The sequence below is a fragment of the Ceratotherium simum genome, chromosome 13 (genome assembly GCF_057802395.1).
Source record: "Ceratotherium simum simum isolate JZ-2026a chromosome 13, ASM5780239v1, whole genome shotgun sequence".
NCBI lineage: Eukaryota > Metazoa > Chordata > Mammalia > Perissodactyla > Rhinocerotidae > Ceratotherium > Ceratotherium simum.
This window is the reverse complement of record NC_141912.1, coordinates 33,458,432-33,465,816: the sequence shown is the minus strand read 5'-3', so window position 1 is coordinate 33,465,816 and position 7,385 is coordinate 33,458,432.

Here is a 7,385-nt window from a genome sequence, read left to right as displayed (position 1 = left end):
TCATCACACACTACAGCCTGACCTCCCCCTGCCCACACCGTGGATCTCAGGGCCCTCTGACTCCTTCATCCACCTCTGGACAGCCCCCCAGACTGGTCCGGAAACCCCAGCCAAATACCTGCTGCCCCGACCCCCATGTCACCCTCCACTCCATTACCCCCCCACCTCCGCCCTTCCCCATCCTAACACAGCCCTCCCACCCCCATGCCCCACCTCCTCCCCACCCCCACCCCTGGCCCTTTGAGCGCCCTGGCTCCAGCAACCCCTTCTCCTTCCTATTCCAAACCCCTGCACTGCCTAAGGGCTTCCTCCCAATACCGAGAAAACACTAAAGACACATCCAACAGTCCTCTTTCCTCAGCAAGTGTTCGGTAAAGTTTGGCAAGAGAGGCAGAAAAAAAGAGAAAATATGTAGATTCACAAACACTTAGGCTCCCTGGGCTTGGGGACATTTACTAAAGGTCAAGCCTTTGTTTTTTTTTTTTTGTTTTAATTTTTTGTTTATTGCAGTAACATTGGTTTATAACATTGTAAAAATTTCAGGTGTACATCATTGTACTTCTATTTCTGCATAGATTACATCATGTTCACCACCAAAATACTAATTACAACCCATCACCACACACATGTACCGAATTATCCCTTTCACCCTCCTCCCTCCCCCCTTCCCCTCTGGTAACCACCAATCCAATCTCTGTCCCTATGTGTTTGTTTATTGTTGTTATTATCTACTTCTTAATGAAGGAAATCATACGGTATTTGACCTTCTCCCTCTGACTTATTTCACTTTGCATTATATCCTCAATGTCCATCCATGTTGTCACAAATGGCTGGATTTCATCGTTTCTTATGGCTGAGTAGTATTCCATTGTGTATATATACCACAGCTTCTTTATCCATTCGTCCCTTGATGGGCACTTAGGTTGCTTCCAAGTCTTGGCTATTGTGAATAACGCTGCAATGAACACAGGGGTGCATGTACCTTTGCAAATTGGTGTTTTCAAGTTCTTTGGATAAATACCCAGCAGTGGAATAGCTGGATCATATGGTACTCAAGCCTTTGTTTTCTTATTTCACTTATCCTGTCAGTCGTTCTTGTACTTACAAATGTTTGAACCTAAATTTCTTTAATATTTTAATAGATTCCTTCCTTATATTAGACCCCAGCATGTGATTGCTTTTTCTCTTCAGAAAAAAATAAATTAATTAATTCCTTGTGCTATCTCTAACTTTTGCCTATTTATGCAATAGCTTCTAAATCTAAAATGGAGGATTATCTGAATCAATCTGTGATCAAGTATGTCCAGTAAAAATTTTAAGTCTATTTTCAGGGTTAACTGTCAATCTTTCTGGGGAGGGATAACCAACAACGCTGCTCCACCCACTTGCCAAGTCCCCCAGGTATCTCCCTGTCCATCTCCCACCATCTTCATCCAGCACCCACTCACTGAGCCACACCAGCCCCCAACCTCCCCTGTGAAGGTCTGAGTGCCCTGGCCAGTTGTGTGAAGGTGAGAGGGGGGCAGGCACAGCTCACTGACTTAGGGAGGACACACCCTCTGCCACAAAAGGAGCCAGTCTCAGCCCCATCTAGATCCCGGCCCTGGAGGGACAGGCATCTCCCCAGCCCACATCCTCCTCCTAGGCCAGGCTTTCCAGAAGGAACTACTGTGCGCTGTCACATCATGAAAGGAGATCAGCACCATCAGGATCAGTGTCAGAACCACTGTCCAAAAGTCCCAGGGGCCCCTATCTACACCTTCCATGAGCCCAGAGCAGACACCGGAGCAAAGAGCAGCCGCTCCATGTGTGAATTCCCAAAAATATCCAAGAACCAAGAACCCAGGCAAAGGCCCTGATGGCCATGTGGTCATCTGTGGAGAGAGGGCCAGGGCAGCTGGGAGACGGCTGTGGCAGAGGGGTCCCCACAAGTCATTCTCCGAAGGGATGAGGAAGGCAACAAGCCTGATTCACGAAACCTCAGCTCCCAGAAAATGGAAAAGCGGCTCTGAAGCTGGAAGGAGGTCATTTAGGAAATACTGAAGGAGATAGAATCATCCTTCCACTAATAAAAAGGACAAATCCCAATAGTATTTATAAAGGTTGCCATTTCTTGATTACTTATTATGGGCCACACACTATATCAACATTATCTCATGTAATTCCCACAAATTCCTCTACATTAGATTATCTTTTCTTTGCAGATGAGGGAACTGAGTGAGGCTCGGAGAGGTTAGTTAGTCTGACCAATGTCACACAGCTGGTTAATGGTGGGGAAGGCAGGGTTTAAATCCAGTGTGTCAAACTCCAAAGCCATGTTTTTTCCATTATATTACACTCTTCTCTCTCCCACCAAAAAATTCCCCATCGTGCCTTTTGTTGTAAAAAAGTTTTGTCTCCAGAGTCAGAAACACAAATGAAAAAGACCCAAGTTGTTCAATGAGGACTCAAGAACTGAGGCCCTGCCTTCATCTCCACCCCTGCTCTTCCTTCACCTGTGGCCTCTGCAGCCACATCTGACCAAGGGGCCGGACATGGGGCTCTGGGACCTGGGTCCTCCTTGGGCAGGTCACTTCTCTCTGAGCCTCAGCAAAAGAGGGAATTAGAAATTAGACCAAGTGAGCAGGATTCAAACTATGTTCCCCAGAATCCTAGATCCCATGGGAGCCTCTCAGGGACATTCTGGGTGGTGGAGGGGGGTCTCAGGAGATGCCAGACTCAACTAGAGCACTGATCCTATATCTCTTTTCTATTTTGGGATCCCAGGTAAGATTTTGATGAACAAAACTCCTCTAAATTTGATATGATAGAAAGAAAAAGTTGGAAAACCACAGGCAAGACCATCCCTAAGATGCCTTTCAACTCCAAAGTCCTTCAACTCCACAGGCAACTCTTATGTCACCATCTCCTCTCTCTCCACCCTGACAGCACTTTTCATTTTGATTCCCTGTCATGAGGTCACCTGGCTTCTATGAAGGATGGGCCTTTCTGTGGGAACAGAGGGTTTTCATATCTGTGAATTCATCACACAAGGGTTTCGATCCCAGAAGCTTTGTTCATTAAAGTTCACAATTATACAAAAAAAGTCAATTAACCAGAAGGATTGAGTAGGGTGTCTGATTAACTGAGGGTGTACTGAGAATAGTCTGACTTTATAGGACAACTCTGTGATTAATACAGTTAAGTTCTACAGGGGAGGGGCACGTTGCTTATCATAGGACAGATGAACAATTTTGGCTGAAGAACGAATGAATGAGTGAATAAATAAACAGGATTTTTCTCTGATGGTCAAGGGGATTGCAGGTGCTTTGAAGTATATGCAGCCATCCTACATCATGCTCAGCTGCTCCTGTTGCCAGCATTTAACAGCCTTCCAGTCACCCCCTTCCTTCCACCAATTATTGAAGAGCTCAGCCCCTGGGTCATTGTCTTCTTTTCATCCCACTGCTACTAGTATTCTTGGTAGCTTTACTGTCAACCAAGACAATCCACCCAACACCCTGGCCTCTCACCTTGACCTCTTGATCCGCTCACCTCCAGTGATGTTGTCCTCCCTGTACTGCAGCCACAAACTGCACAGTCATACCTTGGACTTGTCATTACCTGGACCTGTAATCTCTCCATAGTCTGTTTTAAGTATCCCACACTGTGCTCAACACTTCCTGTCTTTGCAAGTCACCCTCTCTCCTGCCCTCCTCTCCAACAATTATTCCACTCCCCAGACCTCCAACCCCTTTGACCCTGACAGTAAGAGATTCTGCCCCCTGTCAGCCTTACTTCACCTAGATCTCATGATGCATTGTTATAATAATTACCTTGCACCACCAACTCCTATTTCCCTCACTCTCTCCATCACACCAGCCTGGCAAAAGCCCAGCTCTTGCTAAATCCAACTTCCCATCTACTCCATGCCTGCATCCAAGCAGCTGAAGTGGTTGGATAAAAACATGGAATGTTTATAATCACAAACTTCAAGTTGGCCATTAGAAGTACCCAGCATTTTCCTGGTAACTCACACATAAACTTTCAAGGCAATTATTTCACATTTTCTTCTTCATTACACACTGTCCCTCCTCTTCACTTTCAACTGATAACCAACCCTCTGCTTGGGCACTGGACCCCAGCCCCTCTCACCTACTCAAGGACATTCCTCCAGCAACCCTCCCTCTCCTGCAATATCGCCTTTTCCCCCGCAGTGGATCACATCCACCAGCAAGCAAACAAGTTATACTTCCTATCTTAAAAAATAAATAAGTAAAAACCTTCCCTAGCACCCAAATTGAGGTCTCTTAGTACCATTTCCACCAAAAGAAAAACATGTAGCAGCATATGAATAAGACAACTCTAATGACAAGGAAGCCATCAAAGATATTAGGATTGTGTCAACAGGAGGTTCACGCTGGCCAAATATGGGACAAATTGAGCATCAATAAAAATAATCATTGCAAGAGATTAAAACAGGGGCCGGCCCCATGGCTTAGCGGTTAAGTGCGCGAGCTCTGCTACTGGCGGCCCGGGTTCGGATCCCGGGTGAGCACCGACCCACTGCTTGTCCGGCCATGCTGAGGCAGCGTCCCATATACAGCAGCTGGAGGGATGTGCAACTATGACATACAACTATCTACTAGGGCTTTGGGGAGAAAAAGGGGGGGATAAAAGAGATTAAAACACACTAAAGTTGATTAATTCATAGTTATACTAAATAAAAACTCATTGGTTACCTTTGGAGAATGCTAGACAATGAACTCATTATTCTGACAACTGGTAAATAAAGAGTAAAGAAGAGTATCAATCTGCCTTTCCTAAATAAATCATGTTGAAATAGTAGATGAGGCATAGTTTCTCGGCATAAATAAAATAAGCAAAGACAGAATGATAGAATTAGAATATCACCATTTATAACCCCTAATAAAATAATGGATCTAGGCAATGCTTATCAATGGCTGCCAACTAGAATTATATGCCTCCTGATGGAAAAACACAGCACAACACTGCTTATGACGTATCCTTGCCAAAAAATAGATCCTGAATCATATCAAGTCTTTAAATTTAACTACCAGTTTACGTGAAAAAAACTAAGGAGGCAGAGGAACATGATAAATGACACAGGGATGCAATTACCAAAATTTAGAATGTGGAAAATTCTATAGGAAACAAGCCATTTTGACAACAAATAAATGCTGAGAAAAGAAAGATTAAAGGAGACTCCAGCTCTAGATCTAACCAGGAGAAAAACACAAACAAATCCCATAAGAGAAGCATCCTACAAAACACCTAACCAGTACTCCTCAAAACTGTCAAGGTCATCAAAAACAAGAAAAGCCTGAGAAACTGTCATAGCCAAGAAGGGTGCAAGGATATATGACAAATATATGTAATGTGACATCCTGGATTGGATCCTGGTACAGATGAGGGACTGTAACTAAAATCTAAGAAAATATGAATAAAGTATGGACTTTAATGATAATTTATCAACATTGATTCATTAACTATAACAAATGTACTATATTCACATAAGATGTTAATAATAGACAACACTGAGTGCAGGGTGCATGGGAATGCTCTATATTATCGTCTCAATTTTTCTGTAAGACTAAAACTGCTCTTAAAAATAAAGTCTATTTTTTGTGTGTGTGAGGAAGATCAGCCCTGAGCTAACATCCATGCTAATCCTCCTCTTTTTTTGCTGAGGAAGACTGGCTCTGAGCTAACATCTATTGCCAATCCTCCTCCTTTCTGCCCCCCCAAAGCCCCAGTAGATAGCTGTATGTCATAGTTGCACATCCTTCTAGTTGCTGTATGTGGGATGTGGCCTCAGCATGGCCAGAGAAGCGGTGCGTCGGTGCTCACCCGGGATCCGAACCCCGGGGCCGCCAGTAGCGGAGCACGCGGACTTAACTGCTAAGCCACTGGGCCGGCCCAAAAGAAAAATGAAGTCTATTCAGAAGATGAAAGACTTAAGAGACATATCAACCAAATGCAATGAGTGGATCTTGTTTTGATCACGATTCAAAGAAACCGCATATATATTTATTAGACGATTTAGGAAATTTGAACATTGGCTGCATATTTTAGGTTATTAAGGAATTATTGTGAACTTTTAGACATGATAATGACATTGTGGTTATGTTTTTTTTGAGAGTTCTTGTCTTTTAGAGATACTAAAATATTTATGATACAAATGACATGATGTCTAGGATTGGTTCTAAAATAACCTAGGGTGGGGGTCGGCCCAATGGCCTAGTGGTTAAGCTTGGCCCACTCCACTTTGGCAGCCCAGGTTCAGTTCCTGGGCACAGACCTACACCACTCGGTGGTAGCAATGCTGTGGCGGTGACCCACATACAAAATAGAGGAAGATTGGCAACAGACGTTAGCTCAGGGAGAATCTTCCCAGCAAAAAAATAAATAAGTAAATAATAAAATAAAATAATCTAGCGTGGGAGTAGAGATGGAACCAGAGTGGTCTTGAGTTAATGATTATTGTATCTGGATGATAGGTCTATGGGGGTTTTCCACTTATGTGTATATTTGAAACTTTCTGTAATAATACGTTAAAAACATTTTCCCTTATATGTACAGTGACAGACAATAATTACACTACTTGGGTTGACCACGATGAAGTGTACTCAGAAATTGATAAACAATAATGTACAACCAAAATTACACAATGTTATAAACCATTATGATCTCAATAAAGTTACTGGAAAAAAAAAATATTTTCCCTTGACTTCATATGCCCTCCTGCTATACATCTTTTCTCTGCAACTCTTAACAGCAAAATTCTTTAAGAAAGTTTACAATGCAAAATGTCTCTACTTCCTCTCCTCTCATTCTTTTTTATTGGAGGCATAATTTACAAACCATAAAATTCACCCATTTTAAGTGTACAATTCAATGATTTTAGTATATTTACAGAGTTGTGAAACCATCACCAGAATCTGATTTTAGAACATTTTCATCACCTCAAAAATGTGCTCATTTGTACTTATGCCCCATTGCAACACCCAGCCCTAGGCAACTAATCATCTTTCTCTCTATATAGATTTGCCTATTCTGAACATTTTATATAAATGGAATCATATAAAACATGGCCTCTTGAGTCTAGTTTCTTTCACTTAATGTGTTTTTGGAGTTCATTCATATTATAGCATGCCTCAGAATTTCATTCCTTTTTATTGCTGAATAGTATTCCACTGTATGGATATACTACATTTTGTTTCTTCATTCAGCAATTGATGGATATTTGGCTTGTGTCCACTTTATGGCTATTGTGACTAATACTGCTATGAACGTCTGTGTAAAGTATTTGTGTAGACATATGCTTTCATTTTTCTGGAGTAGATACCTAGAAATGGAATTGCTGGGCCATATGGTAAATCTAT